We start from the raw sequence: 20645 nt of genomic DNA, 5'->3' as shown, positions 1-20645 counted from the left end.
ACCACCAACCATTTCTACTTTAAACATGGGAAAAATGTCCTGGCAAAGCACCATCAGTCCTACTGGCAGACAAGGTAATTTATTCCTCGATATAGCAACATTACTCTTTTGTTATGAACATTGTTATTTTTATTATGGGAAATGGGTCAGTTATCAAAAGCCACTTGTCCATTTCTCATTTATTCAGACTGTTTCCCCAGGGTCCGGACCAGCCAGGGCTGACTCATCATCCAGCACAGGAAGTCCAGGGCTTAGGACCATAGTACTTATTAACTCAGAAGACTAAAAAAGATTATTAGGTTGAAGAAAGTATTTTAATGTATCATAGGAATGTTTCTCTTTATGCCAATGAAGTCATAAATACAATTTTGACTATTTTTATTTTTATTGAAAGTCATACTGCATCCAGCGTCTCCCTGCTCTCTGGTGCTTTCCTAGGATAACCAGGGGGCTCCCCAAATGAAGCATTTCTGTTTGCCCAGCAGTGACAGGAGTGGCACGCCCCTCCTCACCCCAGAGCTTAGGAGGCCCAGTTTTCCTGGTCAGTGGCGCTCCTGCCCACAGCATCGCCGTGGGAACAGTAACCAGCAGCATTTCACTGTGTGTCTCACCAACCACCCAGAAGGGCCTGTTCTGTGCCTGCCACTCAGCACAGGTGGGTGGGTTAGAGGTGGGAGGGGAGAAGGAATGAGAAAGAGGGGCGTGCGTGGCTGTTTGGGCAGGAAAATCCTGCTACGGGGGGACAATGACTTCCAACTTCCTATGCAGCTGTCTACAGAGACCTTTGAAGTCAGAACTGAGAGTGTCCATGGCGCAGCCTCACAAAAATTATGCAGCAGGCGAAGGCCGGAACTCGAGTTTCACCTTCACTGCTATCATTCCGGGGCACAAAACTCAGGCAATTACACATGTGATCATCCGAAGGAAAGAGTGACAGAGTGTGGTCAGGGAACAGAAGCACCAATTCTTCAAGCCCCTGAAGTTCGACTCTGGCTGCCTGGAGAGAAGCCTCATTTTCCTGACTCGATTTCCCGCCTGCACATGGGGGTGGAAATTCCCGCCCGTGGAGCAGCTTCACACAGCAAGGCCCAAGTCCCAACGCTACGAATCGCACCATGTTTATCCAGAAATCCCCCACATTTTCCACAACACCCAGAAAACTGGTGGAACGAAGCAACATGCCAAAGGGAGGACAGTGGTTAGCACCGTAGATAACACTAGGGAGGAAATACGCAACTGCACACAAGGGCTTTATTTTTTATCTTGGCAAAGCCACAGACGATTCTTATGAATCAGGCAATCCTGTGAGGGCTCCGTTTGCTAGAGACGGATCCACCCCAGCATCACCCCCACTGGCAGAAACCAACCCAGCTGGTGTCCACAGGCCTCGAGGGGATGTCTCTTCTGAGACCCCCACCATTCACCATGCTCCCAAGCCACCCTCCCAAACCCATTATGGACGGTTCTGTGCAAACCCCCGTCAGAGGCAGCCCTCATCAAAGTACTAAAGGCGAGGTGGAACCACAGCTTCACCCGGAGCTTCACACGTCCACATATGCCAGGAGCGTGTGTGTGTGTGCGCGTGTGTACGTGTGTGTGCACACGTGTGTATGTGTGCATGTACATATGTGTGTGTGCCTGTGTGTATTCAACTAATTTCTACAACAACAGCAAGAGGTCAGTGTTGTGGCTGTGCCAGACCACACGTGCACCATCGTACCATGGACAGCGTCCTGATGGGCCCTGAGCCCAGACCCCTGCCCCTGACCCCCGCCCCTTGCCTCACAGTGTGGCCACCATGTCTCTCACCAGCAAATTCGAGGGCTGGCTCAACTACTGAGGCCTCTTCCTCCATAAAAGGATTAAAACTATATTTTATTATTTCATTGTTCTTAATATATATTATTAAATATATTTCTATTATAGGTTTTAATATGTTCTTGAACCTAAAACTTTAGTTTTGAACTTTTGCCCTGGAAATAAGTATGTTAAAGAAAGCAAATCATCAATTTAAAAAAAAAAGAAAAGAAAAACAACCTTATGTAACAGAGCCTGAAACTAAACCACCATCCAGATTAGAGAAAACAAAACTTCCGGAAATGCTGCTGCCCAGGCCCTTGCGTAAATCCGGCCCAGCCAGCACCCCCGAGGCCTGAGCCACGAGCACCTACCTACTGGGGCCACCAACCCCGCCAAGCTGCTGGTGTCTGCCTTCTCACCCAGACGCTGAGCCTGTCTGCACTGCGATGGCCTCTCACCCAGACGCTGAGCCTGTCTGCACTGCGATGGCCTCTCACCCAGACGCTGAGCCTATCTGCACTGCGATGGCCTCTCACCCAGACGCTGAGCCTGTCTGCACTGCGATGGCCTCTCACCCAGACGCTGAGCTGCTCCTCTCAGGGACAGGGGCATCTCGCTTCACGCCTGTCTGACCAAGTTCCACGGGGTCATGATTGATGAAGCCTGGGGTGAGTCCGCCCACTGTCGGCAACGCTGGCCTGAAGTGGGCTGTGCAGGCCTCTGTCCTGAAACCCACCCTCCCTGGCTGGGGCACCAGTGTCTGTCACACACGCCTCAAATTCAGCCACCCATTTTTCTCTCTTCGAGGCTAATGAGCTAAACAGGCCTGGGGCACTGTTTTGTACCATTGATCACGTCGTGAACCACAAGTTCCTGGGCTGGCACAGGCTTCTGCAGCCTCCCGCGCGGCATTCGGCAGACACCAACGAGTGAATTTCTAATCAGACCCTCTGCTTGCCAAGGGTTTCGCTCACAACATTCACACCTTCCCACTTGCTCCTCGCTGAGACCCCACGGGGAAAGCCAGAGATCTCCACTCCTGGCCTCCTCCTTTCGGCCTGGATTCTGCCTTTGAAATATTTCCAGCAGTCAAACATCCACTTTGATGACTGGCTCCCTGGACGACCAGTTTCTAGAAACTTGAGGCCACCCCTCCCACAACACCCAAAAAGGCACAGTCCCACTTAGCTTTCTGACCTCTCTCCTTTTAGAAGCTGCTTTGTCTTGCCCCCTGGTCTCCATCAGACCCTTCCTCACCCCCTTTCTATCCTTCCTCTTTCTCCCCTCTTGTGACTGTCTTGAGACCCCATAAGCCCCTGCCATTCTCCCCACATCTGTCTGGGAATGGATGGAGAGCCAAGGACCCGCCATCTGCATGAGAGAAACTCCTGGGCCACCGGACCTGATGGAATCATCCATCGCTGGGGCTGGCCTGCTCCTGCTCGGGCCTCTCAGTGGCACTCTGAGGGGAGGGAGGCGGGACGTCGGGCAGCCTGGTCTGGCTCTCCTCCTGTGCAGTGCCAGGCAATTGCTGCCCAAGTTCAGCCATGTGGGTATAATGGCAGTGCCTTTCTCTAAGCTTCATTCCTGAAGTCATGGGGAGATTTGGAGACCCCGCACTGCAGAATGACTCTTCATTCTCATGACACACACGTGAAATTACCTCCGTTTTGCCTGCAGCTCCCTGCACATAGTAGGTGCCCAGCACGCAGCTGCAGAATGAGGGGTGCACCATCCTTTGGGCTTCTCTAAGCCGTCCCACTGTGCGTGCGCAAAGACAACACAATGCTCATCATTTATCACCAGTTTTGAAAAGGACCTCATGACCCCAGCACCGAAGCCACCTGACTCATAGTTCTGCTTTGAAATGTCCTTTCCAAGTACTTTCTGAAGTACGTCCATTCTTCAGAAGCCTTGAGACTATTTAATACTACAGTGACCCTTAAATAATGCAAGACACAGGGGCACTGACCCCTGTAGAGTGGAAAGAAAATCCATGTATAACTTTTGACTTCCCCAAAACTTAACTCATAGCCTACTGTTCACCAGAAGCCTTGCAGATAACAGAAACAGTCAATTAACATATATTTTGCATGCTATACAAATTATATACTATGTATTATAGACTGTATTCTTACAATAAAGCTAAAAAGAAGAAAATATTTTTAAGAAAATCATAAGAAAGAGAAAATGCATTTACTATTCATTAAGTGGAAGTGAATCATCATAAAGGTTTTCATCCCCATTGAGTAGGCTGAGGAGGAGGCAGAGGAGGGGTTGGTCTTGCTGTCTCTGGGGTAGCAGAAGCGGAAAAAAAATCCACGTACAAATGGAACTGCCCAGTTCCAATCTGTGTTGTCTAAGGGTCAACTGGACTTCTAGCATTTAACTCACACCCATTCACTGATAGGTTCCCTGCCCTGTTAAACTGAGAACTGTGAAATGCTGGAGCCAAAGGTAACTGAAAAATTCTTACCCAAGCAGGTCGGTTTAGGAGTAAGAAAACCGAGGCCCTGAGACATGAGGTGGCCTCAAGGGTGCCCCGAAGAGGCAGTGGAGGCCTGGCCCCGTTCAAGGCCATCCAAGTCTCTGCACACAGGGCTCTGCAGAAGGCGTGGCCAACACGGCCTGCTGATCCAGGGGACACCACTGCCAAGGTTAGGCCGCCTGTCGCCAACAGTGACGAAGATGTGCACCTCACAGTTGTCTCCCACACACCTGGCTTAGGTGGTCATTCAGAAAAGTTCGCTCAACAAATTACATCTCCTCTTCCTCATGACCGTGTCATGCTTAAAGACCATGACGGTCAAAAATAAAACCGTTTCCCGGCCCCCTCCCATCCCACCTCACTCTGCCTAAACATCTGCACCGGTGTAGCTGCTCCCAAGCTCCGGGCAAGGGACAGGCAGGGCTTCTGGGAGGTCTGAGCTAGCGTGAGGAGGCGAAGGCTCTGCTCCTCCCTGACAAGCACCATCCGCAGCACTGGTCCTTCTCTGGCCGCACAAGAGCCTTTCTGAGCTGCTCCTGCCACCACTCGACTTGCTCCCAGAGGAGTAGAATCAAATGTGCATCTCGTGAAGGAGAGAGAGGAGTAAGTTCCTGGACAGGGAGCCGGTTCTCAAGTCACAGCAGATGTAAACCCCTATTCACACCAGGGCAAGGCACTAATGTCGCCGAACTCCCACCTGGGGACTGGGAAAGGGAAAACGCTTCTTTCACACTAACCTGGCCCAGGCCCCGGGGTTCCGGGCTGTGATGGGGCCACGCAGACAGGCACTGGCCTTTCCCTCCTGGGCACTTCTGGACATGCCCTGAGGAAACGAATCTGCACGGGGATCACTGTAGGACTCAGACTTGGGCCGGTCAGTTAGGCAGGGCTGGCTTCCCGAGACCCCAGGCTTCAAAGCCTCGAACCTGCTCCTGTGCTGAGCTGGTTCCCCACAAGGGTCCTGCCTCTCACGTTCCCTTCCTCCCTTGTCCCCGAAATTGTAAGGTGATGATGGGTTCAAGGGTTGCACATTCAAGGAGCTGACGGGTTCAGGGAGTGCACGCTCAAGGCAATGACGGGTTCAGGGAGTGCACGCTCAAGGTGATGATGGGTTCGGGGGTGCACGCTTATGGTGATGACGGGTTCAGGGGGTGCCCACGCAAGGCGACGGGTTCAGGGGGTGCATGCTCAAGGTGATGACGAGTTCAGGTGGTTCACACTCAAGGCGATGATGGGTTCAGGGGGTGCACACTCATCACTCCTCCTGGAGATGGACAGTGTTTCCCCACAGCCTGTGCAGTCACGGGCTTTGGGATTTACACACCAGAAGGAATGATCTCTGAGGCATCAGGACTGGGCCAAGGTCTCATGGAAGTACCAGCACCTTGGAAACATTTTTATGAAAAAAAAAAACAAAACGAAAAGCTATGGCCAGGAGAGTGTAGCAAGAACAGGCATCTGAATACCTGGACCCAACACAGCCACGCAGGACGATGGCACCCAGCCTGGCCCTCTGAGTCTGTTCCCCTCTCAGGGTCCAGAACAGGGGCCACCACCCAGAGCCACCTCCCTTTTTTTGAAACAGAATCTCATTCTGTCACCCAGGCTGGAGTGCAGTAACATGACCTCGGCTCACTGCAACCTTCACCTCCTGGTTCAAGTGATTCTTGTGCCTCAGCCTACTGAGTAGCTGGGACTACAGGCGTGCACCACCACACCCAGCTAATTTTTTGTATTTTTAGTAGAGACAGTTTCACCATGTTGGCAGGGCTGGTCTTGAACTCCTGACCTCAGGTGATCCACCCACCTCAGCCTCCCAAAGTGCTGGGATTACAGGTGTGAGCCACCGTGCCCAGCTCCTTTTGTGTCTGATGCCCATGACTGAATTCATTTCTCTTTCTCGTGCATGTTCACGCCACAAACCGTCTTGTCCCCAGTGAGTTACCTCCTGGGATGCATCCTCACTCACTTTCCCATCTCCATGAGACCCTGTCAGTCCGATGGTCACTAGTCCCTCCCCACCTCCCAGGACCACCTTCCTTGCTATATTCTAAATGTCCAGACTCCATCTGATGTGGGTGAGAATTTAGCATCTGCCCTCTGCCCCAGGCCCCTCTCAGTAACCATGGACTTCTTGAAGGCCTCTCAGCTCCACATCTCACCTTTGCAGAAGGCCCCGCCTCCCCCACCCACCTCCTGGGGTCTCCTCTGATTCGTCCACATGCAAATCACAGCCCCTCACTTGGCCCTCTCAGCATCCGGGATGGCTGGTGCTGTGGGAAGAGCCGGGGATTCGACCGCTGCCTGCTGCAAGCAAGCCCAGGCACCAGCAACGGGAAACCTGATGGCTCGCAGCCTAAACGAGGAAGGAGTGACTTTCCCCCTCAGACAAGAAGTCCAAGGAAGGCCCTTCAGGCCTGGAGGACTGCCAGGGCGCCCTGATAGATCAGACGGCCCTCCCCTCTTGGCTGCTCCAGGGCAGGCTCCGCAGTGTGGTCCCCAAGGGCCACGGCTCCTACAGGCGTCAGGCTAGAGACCAGGCTGACGGCACCAATGCACTCTGCTTTCCAGGCTTTGCATTTTTATTCAGGAAAAATTGTCTCCTTGGTCACAGGGATTTTCTCCCTTCATCTTATTGTGCAGAATTGGCCTCCAGGGCCAAGGCCGCTTGAAAAGAGCAACAAGGCGTTCAGACCTTTGCAGTGGAGAAAGGAGGATAAGAAGCTTTTGGGGCAGGCAGTCCATGCTGCTGGCCATAGGCCTGCCCCGTCCCCTGTGTCCCACCCCTGGGAGCTGTGGGGGCTGCCTAGCTCCTTCTGCAGGAAACTCCATTACTCTCACCTCTTCCCTTACCAGCTTCCTAGATCCGGGAAACTCAAATATAGACTCTTTACTACACTCTTTTCTTCTAGACCATGCCTTTCTCCAAGCGAAACACCACAATCACGTCTTCCAGGTCTCTTCTTCCACACGCCCACGTTTAGACACAGGCTTCTCCCGCTCCAGGTTCTACAGGCAGGAAGCTGCCATCTGCAGACTCCTCTCCTGCCCCGATTCCTAGGAGGACACACCCCCTGCCCCCAAGACAGAGGCAGCCATATGGTGTTAGAGCGGTGGCAGCATTGTTTTTTGTCACTGTCTTAAATCCACATTTTCTTGAGATCCCAAAAAAGGAAACTGAGGCACAAAGAAGTTAATGGCATGTGTGTGTCATATGGATAGGCTGATGGAGGAATTCCAGGGCTGTCAGAGGTAGGTGTCCCGGTCCCATGCTTCCTCACGGCTCTGAGACAGCTCAGCGTTCAGCTCCACACCTTCTCCCACTCAGTCCTGGAGCCAGCAGACCGGCTCCTGGAACCATTTCCTTCCATCTCTCCTCACACACCCATACTTGGGGCTCTTCCTCCTCCTTCCTGGGGTGCGTATTTTTTAAATAGTCTCTAAATGCTGATAATATTCTCTTCCCTCCTATTCCCCACAAAGAAAAAGAAAAACAAAACAAAACACACACAGCACCTCCTTGAGCACCCCTACTCCTAAGCTCTGAATGTTTTGCTGCCTTTCAATTGAGTGTTGGATTCTCTCAGCTGTTTCTCTCCAACTTGGTTGAGAACCCATCACAAATGGCAACTTGCTTTTGACTTTGGAAGTCAGACGCCTCCTCCGCAGGGCTGGCTGCATGGGGACAACCTCCGCAGGCCCCACCACCTGCTCAGAAGGCCAACAGTTCTGCTGTCATCATCGCGAATGTTTATTGACGTTGTCTCTGCACTTGTGTTCCAAGAGAGAAATCAACAAGACAATGGAGGCTCAGCCACCCGAGGTCCCACCACACGCCTCCCTGGGGTGAGGTCTGGACCACCAGCTCCGAAGCCCCAGCCATCCTTGCCTGGCTGCCCTGCCCCTGCTCTCCCACCTGCTGTCAGCCAAGCCTCGGGGAACCTCTGCCTGGGGGCCTCAGCACGGAGGGCCCACATCCCAGCGTGGGTGGGTGGCATTGGGCAGGGTGGTGCCTGCTGTCACTCCTGACCATGTCCTGAGTCTGTTTCCCCAAGAAGGTGTAAAGATCCCGTGGCCACCTGTCTGCTCTGGTTGGGGCTGTGGGCTGTGGAGGGGAAATGTTTGGCTCAAATTCCCCTGAACCTGTCCCCTGCCAGGACACAGGGGTCGAGAGGTCCCCAGAGCCTGTCCTCTGCCAGGACATAGGGGTCGAGAAGGCCTTGGATACTCGTCAGGGTTCACAAGGATGCCGGTGCCTGGGCAGCGCTCCTCACTGGCTCTGTGCCTGGGAGACCCTCCCTCCTTCAACCTCCCTGGCTCACTGCGGATTGGTCTCTCCATGGCACCCACCAGAGACAAGCCATGAAATACGAATTGTGTCACTATATGACTCTTTGTGCAAGTTAAATCCTCATATTTACATTTAAAACTAACATTGCACAGTATGAAGATGAAAGGTAAAATTTATGCTGATTATCCAAATTTTTATTTTTTTATTTAGAACTGCAGTAATTATCAAATAAAAGCAACCTGCCTTGTGAAGAGCAAGACTGTGGAACAAAGGAAAAAGCTTATGTTTCATCACCATCAAAGGTACTTTACTCTCACTTTTTGAACAAGGGGTCCCACAATTTCACTGTGCACGGGGCCCCGCAAACACAGAGCCGGCCCTGCTCCTAAGTGCACTAAGAGGGTTACCAAATGAACCATTAAAGTTAAGTCTCCCTCACGCTCAACAACTGGTAACTGCCCCCCGCCACTGCCAAATACAAGGTTTTCTCCTGGCTGACACACGCTAGCAGGAGGCTCCCGTCCCTGAACTCCAGACTCTGTACTTTGCACCTGCCTGGTCCCGAGGCCCCAAAGCCGTCAGGTCAGGGAACATCGGCTCAGAGCAAGCTCAGCCTCGTCATGGCAGCAGCGGCTCACGCTTGGATGGGCTATGCCCGGCCTGATTAGATTGGCCCAAATGCTTTAAACATCAAACGAGGTGACCCCTGACATGAGACAGGTTGATTTATTATCCTGCCGGTGCCACTGACAGCCCACACTGGGAGCCTAGCACTGTCTGGTCATTTCTCAAGCTCTTTGCACACCAGCGGCCCCACATCCTCTAGCAGGTTAGCACAGGCAGCCCCGCTGGAATGCTAAGGGGCTCCTACCCAGGTTTGTTTGTTTTTCAAAGAAACTCAAATGAAGAGGCCAATCACGGGCAACCAGGAAAGTCTGCCGTGTGTGCCTGGAGATACGTACGGGCCACACTAGGAAAAGCAGGCAAACCTCAGCTAGAACCTGACTGCTGGCAGGAGGCTGCAGGTCACAGGGTGAACGAAGCCGAACGGTGTTCCTGTCCAAGGTCGCCCTGCTTTCCCAACCGCCTGCCTGGCCACCTCCCTCTCACGTATTTCACAATGAGAATTTATTTATTTCAGTATTACTAACCCAGAAGTTATGTTAACGCAGAGTGGAGAACAAGCTCATCTGTAACCTTCATGAAGAAATCAGTTGCACAGACAGCAGAGGCGGTAAGACACCTGTTTACGGCCAAGGGTGGGAACTGCCCATGGTACCTGAGGGCCCTGTACTTGCAGGCCAGCCAGCGGTGCGCCCATTACCTCAGCTTCTCCACTTCTCAAACCAGGCGCCAAGGATTTCTCTTCGTTAACTGTCCAACAAAGCCCATTCCAAGTTTCCTCCCATACCCAGATGTTGGCGAAGCCCCACTTCATTAACTCAGGCTAGAGCTCACCAACGGCTACAGCGTTAAGCCCTTGAGACGTCAGCTCTCTGCTGTGCACATGGAAGTACTCTCCCTTAGGAAAGTCCTTTCCTCTTGAGCCTCAATGTACCCAACTTTTAAGTGGGGGGTCATAAAATTCATTGCTCCTGGTTCACAGGCCATTGGGAGGATTCACAAAATGATGGGTGTGCAACAGCTTGGCAAGATGCCAAGCCCCAGGGGACTGCACTTGGTGATGGGGAGGAGAAATGCCCCCTCCTCCCTACCACGGAGCCACCACCTAAGTCTTCCCAGCTCTGACTGCCTTTTTCCTCTGACCATTTGCCATCACTTGTTGTGGGTGCAGATAAGCTCCCCGTCTCTGGAAGACAGTCTAAAATCCTGAGCGGCATGGCACAAACATAGATGCAGAAACAAAGCAAGGTTCTGCCCAGCACTCACCAGGAGCCCAGGGCTGAGGCTTTGGCTAATCGGTCTCTTCATAACTTTTTTCTCTTCGTAAATATGGAGGAACTGTGAGCCTGCACCCAGTACTGGGGCTGAAAGGGAGAAGTACATAAAAGGGCTTTGCTCTGGGCATGAAAGTCTAATGCTTACACTCCTAGGAAGTTGGTAGGAAAGTAGGAACAAGGCCATCCTGCAGAGTTTAATTAAACTTTCAAGTCTATTTAGGTATTCTAAATAGGCACAACTTTTCCTAGATTTGGGAAAAGAGTAATACACAAAGAAAGAGGAATAGTATTCCAGAAAGACATTCATAAAGTCCCTTTAAAACTGAAATGAAATACTCTGGAACCAGACACTCAGCTTCCAGGAGGCAGCCAAACATATTTCTCCATATGAGAGACTGGAAGGATCTCCTCTTGGGACTCTGAGTCACCAAAGAGGAAAGAACCAAGAATCTGACGTCAGAGGCTCTGCAGGGAAGCCCACGGTTGACCACCTCTGCTCAAGCTTTCAGAACTGCCAAACTGATTGCTGGCCTATCACTCTTAATCATGAGCTGATGGTCAAGAAATTCTAGACATCAGAGAAGTGCTCCTAACAAGGAAGCCAGTGACCAGAACAATCAAACAGGAGCAAAAGCAACTTGCAGGAAGCAGAGACTGTAGTGGAAAAAAGAAACTTAAGAAGGAGACATTATCATTAATAGTCACCTATGAGAGAAGATACTGCACCCATATTGCAAGAACAGGATGCTCAGAAAGAAAGTACTGAGAGAACTAAAAGAGCTACTAGTAATTTAAAATATAAAGGCAGGCTGGATGCGGTGGTTGATGCCTGTAATCCCAGCACTTTGGGACGTCAAGGAGGGCAGATCACCAGAGGTCAGGAGTTTGAGACTAGCCAGGCCAACATGGCGAAACCTCATCTCTACTAAAAATACAAAAATTAGCCAGGCATGGTGGCACATGCCTCTAATCCCAGCTACTTGGGAGGCTGAGAGAGGAGAATTGCTTGAATCCAGGAGGCGAAAGTTGCAGTGAGCCGAGATTGCACCACTGCACTCCAGCCTGAGCAACAGAGCAAGACTCCTTCTCAAAAAAAAAAAAAAAAAAAAAAAAGCAGATTCTGGCTTCCACTTAAAATGTAGAAAGCTAGATAGCATCATGCCCACCTTTACCACAATACAAAAAAAATATATATATATAATCCATAGAACAATATCCTTACTTGAATCCAACAGAGAGCTGAAGTCAGAGTGAAACCAGCGAACCCAGATCCTAAGGAAACAGCCATAGAGGAGTGAGGGAACTCAAACACTTGCTTTTGGCGGGCAGCATAGAAGCTGGTAAGAAGAATTCAGCTGAAAGTCTGAACAAGTTACTAAAGAACAAATGTGAGCTAGTGCAAGAGTATGGAACCATGGAAGTCAAGAAAAGAAAAAAGGAATTCACACAAATTCATAGGTTTTTTTTTTTTTCAGGCTTACCAAGTAACAGAAGAGGAGGAATGGCAGCCATTGTGGCAAAGGGAGGAAGTGCCCATGGAAAAAAAGACCTAAAGCTTTCCACTCCAGAACGCAAGAGAAGACCCACTGCACCTGAAAGAGGAACAGAAAATACCTTAGGCCCAGAGTGTGACACCTGTACTGCTGGGGAAAGGTAGAATCAGGTTGAAGATCCCAGCCCTGAGATGCAGGGACATGGGGCCTACCAGAGACTGAAGCTAACCCAGCATGGGAAGGAATGCCGTCACCCTCACCCCAGCACCAGGCTGGAGACACCCAGTAACAAGGAAATGCAGTTGACTGCTGGGGAAGAATGAGGACAAAGGAGTGCCTTTCTGAGGTGCAGATGCAAAGGGAAGATCTAAAGCTGAAGGTGGCACAGTCATTGACAAAAGTCTCCCAGTAAATTCACCCTAAACAAACGGGACCCCTAGAAGCCTGAGACAGCCTGGGGGTGACACTACCAACAACAAAATCCAGAGCAAGAGCCACTACTAACTCGATTAACTCAACAACCCACACGACAGGCATCGGAAAGGAAATTGTATGTTCATTTTCAGGTATAAATTCTATTTCCTCAGACTCTACTGTTCTGTGAAAAATGTTCAAAAACTGTGAGCTATGCAAAGAAGCAAGGCAAACATACACAGGCAATCAAGAGACAAAGTATACAACAGAACCAGATACAAATATGACCCTGGTGTTGAAACTATCATATGGAAATTTCAAATAACTATGAAAAATATGTTAAAAGTGCTAATGTAAAAAGTGGGCAATATGCAAAAAGAAATGGGGAAATTCAGTAGAGAGATGAAAACTCTAAGATAGAATCAGGCCAGGTGTGGTGGCCCACGCCTGTAATCTCAACACTTTGGGAGGCCAAGTTGGGCTGATTGCTTGAGCCCAGGAGTCCGGGACCAGCCTGGCAATAGAGTGAGAACCCATCTCTACAAAAAATACAAAAATTAGTCCGGCATGGGGTTACACACCTCTAAGTCCAGCTACTTGGGAGACTGAAGTGGGAGGATCATTTGAGCCTTGGGAAGTCAAGGCTGTAGTGAGCTGTGATGGTGCCACTGCACTGCAGCCTGGGCAACAGAGTGAGATCTTGTCTCAAAAAAAATGTAAAAATGTAAGAGTCAACTATAAATGCTAGAAATAGTGGAAGGGAGGCTGCAATAAGCAGGAACAGAAATATTCTCTATCTCTGATGGGCTCATCAGTAGTCTTGAGGCATCTGAGTAAAGAACTAGTGACTTGAATGTCAATAGCAATCAGCCAGACTGAAAGACAAAGATAAAACAGTGACAAAACAGGAAACAGCATGCAAGAGTTGTGGGGCAATAGAAAATGATCTAGTATAGATATAATTGGAATCCCAGATGGAAAAAGGGGGGGCAGTGTGGAAGAAAAAATATTTCAATAAGTAATGGCCAAGGTTTTCCCCAAATTAGTGAAACATACCAAAAATACACAACTATTGAGCTCAAAGAAATCCCAGTGGGATAAATATCAACAAAACAAATAGACAAAAAAAAGCATACATATATTCAAACTGCTGAAAGCTAAAGGTAAAGAAAGCTTTTGAAGGAAGCCAGAGAAAAAAGACACATAGCATACAAAAACAAACAAACAAACAAAAAATTACAATAGACTTCTGTTCAAAAACTATGCAAAGCAAAAGACAATAGATTACAATCGTTAAAGTACTAAGAGCACAAAGAAAAAACTGTCAACCTGGAATTCTATACCATGTAAAAACATCTATCAAAAGGATAGAAAAATAAAGGACTTTTTTTGAGACAAAAACTGAGAGAATTAATTGCCACAAGATTTTATCTGTAAGAAATATTAAAGGGAGTTCTTCAAGCAAACTTAATCTGAAAATGGCAAACTTAGATCTGCAGACAACTGAAAATGGCATAAGTGAACGTAAATTTAAAAAGGATTTTCTCATTTTAATTGCTCTAAAGGATAACTGACTGTCCAAAGCAAACCTAGTATCCATGCATTGTCAGTTTATAACATATGTAAAAATAAAATATAAGTCAATAGCATAAAAGACAGGAAGAAGAAATCAGGAGTATATTGTAAGATCTTACACTACAAGTAGAGTGGCATTATATAATTGGATGGTAGACTATGATTAATTAAAAGTACAGAGATAGATAGATGATAGATGATTGATAGATAGATAGATAGATAGATAGATAGATAGATAGATAGATAGACAGACTCTAAAGAAAACACTAAAATAAAAATTTTAAAGAAGCATGAAGAATAAACCAGTATGAGAATTCCACTTTAGCCAAGGTGGGCAAATAGGAACTGGATTTACTCTCCTGCCTAAAATAACCAATGAATGCACAAAATATATAAAGGGACAGTTTACAAAACACTGGACATCAGATGAGTACCATGTTTCACAGAGACTGTTGGCTGTCTAACAATTACCCATGCGCCTTTCCTAATGTAAAGTTGCTATTGAAAAACAGCAGCCCATCCAGCGACCATATTTTCAAGTCCCCTTGTCTTCAAGGGGAGCCATGCGTCTTTCAAGCCCCCTTGTCTTCAAGGGGAGCCACGTGTCAAAGTTCCGGCCAAGAATGGTGGGGGAGAATGACGCACTCCACCTCTAGGACTCATTGGGAATTCACACCCACAGAGCCCTCCGCACTTTCGCCACCCTTTGCAGTTACACGAAGTTGCCTGGGGTGACCATGGGAGCCATGTGGTGATGCTGACGGAGCTTCTGTGGATGTGCACCAGAAGGATGGTGCAGAGCAGAGCCCTTTCCCTTCACCGTCTCCCACACCACAGACCCAGCACTCAAGGCACTGCAAAGTGGATGGAAGCTTAGTCTCCACAGCAGCCCATGGCCCAGCATCCCAGAGTCTTACTGAAGGAGAAGCCAGCAAGTGCATGGGAAACCACCCAGCCCCAGGGTCTTAAGGCACACGGGGCAAGGCTGCCACCCACAAAGGGTCAGTATTGGGCTTTGTTCTCAGGGACTGGGGTTGATGCAAGGGAAACCTGAAGTCAGTTATGACACCATGTCCAGGGAAGAGGAAGGAGCCTAGGGAGCATGTGCCTGGGAAGGACTGGAAAGGAAAGTGGGACAATCAAGAGTCCCTGGCTCTGATGCAGCAAAGGCTAAGGTCAGATGAGAAAAGGGGAAGCAGAAGGTAGCATTTACCGCCTGAACAGGTTTGGGACATTCGGACTGCTGGTCATTGCAGGTTAGCAGCATGGTTCCTAGAGGGGTCAGTCCTGCAAAGACCAGGTCAGGGTTCACAGAAAATTATGGCCCATGGATGAATACAGGACACCTGTTTGCAAATTGCTTATCTTTGTGACACAGAATGAAAACCAAACAGACGGCTGCTGCTGATGATGATAATGAAGAAGAAGAATATGTGATTGGTAGACAGATGATAGATAGATAGTTGATAGATAATTGATAGATGATAGATGATGAATGGATGGTGATAGATGATCAATAATAAATGATAGGTAACTGGTAGATGATTAATTGGTTGATTGATGATTGATAGATTATAAATAGTAGGTAGATGGTTGATAGTCCATTGATAGATGATTGACAGATAGTGGATAATAGATGATTGATAGATAATTGATTGGTAGATAATTGATGAATAATAGATGACTGATAGATATAGACAGATACATAGAGATAGATAGAGATAGATAGATAGATAGATAGATAGATAGTTACAAGGAGGAATCAGTGTGGAATACAGGATTGAAAAGATGAACTTTGGATTAAAGGTAGTCAGGTACAAGTCCTAGTGCCTTCCCTGCCTCTAGCTGTGTGGTTTTACACAAGTCATTTCCCGTCTTAGAGACTGTTGTTAGGCTAGGTCTGTATTTTCCCAAACCATTTTTAGGCAACTGGGATGAGAGACATGCAGTGTGTGAGAGTCCCAGACCCTTACCCAATTTCAACCAGAATAGTCTAGAGTTTCAGCCCTTTTATTAAGTTTCATGTACGATAATATTTTAAGGACTGGTTCCACTGCTAAAACAATTATTAAAAATACAGACCAGATCATCTCAAGGCCCTTACAAGGCTAAGAGTTTAAGGAATAGCTCCTTGGCCAGCTCCAGGTACCCCACGCCTGAAACCCACCTAAGACAGAGACCCCAGGGCTGGGGGCTTCCCTACCTTCTGCCCAGAGCTGCCACAGTCTTGTTCTTGTCACTGCTGCTTCCTGAGTTGGCTGCGTCAGGTAACCTGGCGCCTGACATGTGGTGGTCGCCCAATAGATGTGGGATGAAGAATGGCAACAACAACAAAAAAATCCATCAGTAGTGATTATTGATTCAACAAACAGTTCCTGCAAACCTATTTTATGTACCCAGCAGCCTGGTAGGTGCTAGAGTTGATGAGAAGACAATTCTTGCCCCAGATGGAGTCCAGCAAAATGAGTGCTTACAATATGGTGGGAGGAATTCAAGGTAAAAACAAGATGCTGCAGAAGCCAACAGGACCAACCCCCAACGCTGCAGGCTGGGTGAGGGGAGCAGGGAGTATCTGGAGAAGCGGGGCCTTTCTTCTTGAGGAGCGTACCCCGGGGAGTGTGGGGGAGCCCTAGGCAGTGGAGACAGAGGGCTGCACCAAGGAAGCCAGGTGTGAGGCCTTGGGGAACGGAGAGCACAGGACTCTGAAAACCCATAAATCACACCACGTGTTTGGGGCACAGTGTGGCTCCCAGAGAGGAGAGGGAAGCTGGAGAGGTGGGCACAGCCCAGAGCACTGGAGATTAGGCCAAGAATGAGATTTGCTCTGCAGGGTTGGAACCCAGGGAAGGCTACATGACGGCAGCACAGTAAAGTAGGTCTCTGCTAAAGTGAACCCTATCTCCACAGGACATCTGGACCTGAAAGGTTGGGTGAGAGGCTGGGCGCTCCTCAACAGGGACGGCAACAGCCCGGACTAAGAAAATGGGTGGATTCAAGAGTATTAGGACAAATGATTCATTAATGCATCATTTATTTCGAAATAAAAAAATCTTCTGATTGTAACACCAACCTGTGTGTTTGAGAAAATCTCTATCACCAACTATTCTCTTTGTAAGCCTAAATTTATATCTCTTTAAACTAAATCAGGAGAAGAAGCCTTTATTTATCACCCCAGTGGGGAATAAAAGCAGGTCCCACTTGCCCTCTTTTTTTGCTGCTTCTTCTCTTTCTTTTAGGCAGAAGAACTATCCTCACTAAGTGGACTGGGCAGCTGAGGCCCCTGTGTGGCGCGTGAATAATCCATGGGAAATGGAAGATGTGGTGCCGGCCGCTGTGGATACTTCAGCGAGGTGTTCGAATTGTACTCTGCAGTCTGCAATGAGTACTGTGTAATTGGCCAGAAACAACCTAATCTCAAAGAAAAACAAGAAACAAGGAATGATTGGGGCTTCACACTGTTCAAAGACCAGCACTCCTCTCAGCCCTACATTAAAGCTGGGTGAGGCTGAAGACTGAGAAACACGGAAGGAGCACACTTCAATCCCACAAAAGGCAAAACCCCAGTAGGATGCGCGCAGGCTCCAAAGCTAGGAGACCTGGGTGAAAATCCCAGCTCCACGGCTTCCTCAACACCTTCCTCTGTAAGGTGGATGCAACGCCCAACTCCTGGTGTGGTTTGAAAAAAATTAATTGAATGAGATAATAAATCTAAAGTTTCTGCTAGATACAGAAGCTTAACAGATGGAACTGTGATTGCCTGTCCTCTGCACAGAATGGGGCTATTTTTCTCTGTGTTCTGAAGTATTTGAGATGCACGCTATGCGTGTTCTCTGAAACCATCTCCCTGTCTAGAGGAAAGAGTGGCATGAAAGCCAGACGTAAACCATTTCCACCCTCTATTTAACTGACAAAGGCAGTTTTCCATTATGAAGCAAAGCATAAACATAATCCTGTAAAATTGGATCCCTGGACCTTGTAAACTCACTTTCAATTGATACACCAGGCATGGAATCTCAGCTCAGCCATGAGGTTCACCGTGCACCATGAAGGCCATCGTCTGACTGTCCCTTCTGCCTGACACAGAATGCCAGTGATATTAACAGTTCTGGCAACAAACACCTTAAAAAACACACACAAAAATAAAGAAAGTGTCTATCCCATCCACCTTTCTAAGCCATGGCAAAGAGAACCGGGCTCCTCACAGACACCCAGTGTGATGACTTTTCAGTGTATTTGTGTTCCAAGCCACTGCTGGTTGATTTTCCCTAGAACCATGCACACCTTGAAGATCTCAAAGGTAAAAAAACACAACTTAGTTGTGATTCTTGGAGCTCTTTACCTCCAAAGACAGCGTGACTACTGTGTCATCAGGGTCCAGGTGCACTTTGGATGCTTTTACCAGTGCAGTTCAGTTCAGCAAACACTTACTGAGCACCTGCTCTGGTCATGTGCCAGGTACCACCTTCAGTCTAGGGCACTGGGAGATGTAAGGCAGTATTCTAACCTGCATCACATTCCTACCAAGTATGCATTATTTTCTCGGCACACTGAAGAGGAAATGGAAGCCCTGAATGGTTAAGAAAGCTGCCAAAGCCAATAAAGCAGCCGTACTTGAATCTGAGTCAGCTTGACTCCCACATTAGCACAGTTTCCCACACGGCTGCCCCGCTCTTCCAGCAGGAGAGACGAGGTTCACTGATCTCTGTGCTCATCGCCAAAGACGCCTGATCACCCCTGTACGTAGGAAGCCCTGTCAGCATCCAGAGGGGCCCAATAAAGATCTGGATCCCTGAGGGAATAGAGGACAGGAATCAGTGCCCAGCCTTGTGTAGGTAGACAGCAGGTGCCTACTGTGGTCTCAACCATCTCATAGCTACAGGGACTTTGCACCCATAGCTGCAGGTATAAATGACAGCACCTCTCTCCATAAATTCCTTGCTGATTAAAACAGAAATGTGACCTCGGGGCGATCCTCCTCTCACTCAGGTTCTCTGATTCTGTTACTGTTGACACAGAGAGAAAGGAGATTAATGACCATGCTGGAGGAAGGGACACGGCAGAGAGCAACGGGACCCTTCCCGCATCCTCCTGGGACACAGTGGCGATGGTGAAGACTGGTCCTCCAGGTGGGTCCACTCTGGCCTTCCGCGTTATCCTGGGGTCCGTGTTCACGGAGGACACTCAGGCCTGGTGCACAGAATGGAAGCTCCATGGTAGAAGAGAGCGCCATCTTCAGCACTCACTGCCAGGAGTCGCCCACCCCAGAAAACCGTCCTTGTCCACTGCTTCATTTTGCTTGGAGTCTCTCTGCCAGTTTGAAATCCATATGGATGTGCTCACATCAATCTGAAGTAATTTTTTCAAGTAAAATGTCACGAGGCTTTGTCACGTGCTTTTGTGGAGTCTAAATACAACTCCTTCTGAACGCTCTCCAGCCACGCATTCTGCGGGCTCCTAGGAAATAAAGGGGTGAGGAAGGAATTTGCGGGGGGGCAGCTTTCTCCAGTTTGACATTTGTCCAAAGCCACCCACCCACTGGTTATTCGGTGAATCCCAAACACAGTGGGCTTCCCCACCACGTCTCGGACCCCGTAAGACAAAGGCGGGAGGCGGGCGGTGAGCTGACGGGTCACACTCTGCCTTCCTGTAACAGCCAGGACCACAGCCCCTTATAATAATTTTTAAAAATTTAAAAACCATATTCCTGTTCAAGAACAACAGTCATCACTCAACTTGAGGAAAATCTGAAGATTTGGAGATTTTACAGTTTGCTGTCTGGACTCACCCAGGACTGTTCACCCTAGTGTTAGCCATCTTGACTGTGATGCCTCCTCACGCTTCCTATCAGCCTGTTTCTCTCCCAGCTCCGGTCCCCGCTACACTGGTCCCCCACCCTCCTCTGATTCCACAGACATCTGAGCTGAATGATTCTCCCTGGCGTGCTCTGGAATGTAACATCCTATTTCCTTTGTCTCTCCACATAGATGTCTGGTGTGGCCCAGCCCCAGAACCTCTGCACGCGTGTGCACTTCATAATCATCCCATCACAAGGGGGCCTCCGAAGGCCTGGCCTGGGTGCCCCTGAAATCTCACCCTATGCTGGTCCTGTAATTGCATCATTTCAGGGTCTCCACAGACAGGTGATCCTTCTGCCACCACTTCTGCTCTGCTAGAAATTGCCACCTTCTCCTCCTTTGCTTCCAGGGCCATGTTGACCCTCTTGGCTGGCGGGGATAATGAATGCTGCCTGGATCACTCAGAGAATAGGCTGCTGGACTCATTAGAATTGTGATGGAGTAGCTTCCCACAGCATAAATTCCCACTATCCATCCCTTTCTAGCCCAACCCTTCCCCCAACACACACACACACACACACACACACACACACACACACACACAGACACACACATCACAAACTGAAAAAGAAGTTACTGAAGCCAGATACATGTAAGAAGGAAGTAATAGAGTGGTGTCAATATATAACAAGCCCCTGAATATGAAAAGGCAATGCTTAAAGGGAGAGAGAGAGACATACTTTACCATGGACCAGGCAGTTGACAGGGATTCCGTGCTAATTGTCACATCAACCTTCACTTCACAAATGGAAAAACTGAAACTAAAATGTGAACGATTTGTTCAATACAGAATGTGTTGGGTAAACTAATAGTCTAAGCCCTTTCCAT

The 20645-nt window shown here is 48.7% G+C and overlaps 1 protein-coding gene across 4 annotated transcripts in view; it reads left to right on the top strand.

Moving 5' to 3' along the window:
- The window catches only part of RPS7 (ribosomal protein S7), an 838959-nt gene that overhangs the window by 187137 nt on the left and 631177 nt on the right, over positions 1 to 20645 (top strand). The window contains exon 1 of one of the 4 annotated variants that reach the window (XM_050754087.1): positions 14592 to 14595. The exons of the other annotated variants lie outside the window; for them this stretch is intronic. The gene's annotated coding sequence lies outside the window, so the exon portion shown is untranslated. Of the gene's footprint in view, positions 1 to 14591; positions 14596 to 20645 lie in introns of those variants that run through there. 4 annotated transcript variants of the gene reach the window in all.

The sequence above is a fragment of the Macaca thibetana genome, chromosome 13 (assembly GCF_024542745.1).
Source record: "Macaca thibetana thibetana isolate TM-01 chromosome 13, ASM2454274v1, whole genome shotgun sequence".
Classification (NCBI taxonomy): Eukaryota; Metazoa; Chordata; class Mammalia; order Primates; family Cercopithecidae; genus Macaca; species Macaca thibetana.
The sequence above is the reverse complement of the archived record's forward strand: the minus strand, read 5'-3'. Positions and strand labels throughout refer to the sequence as shown.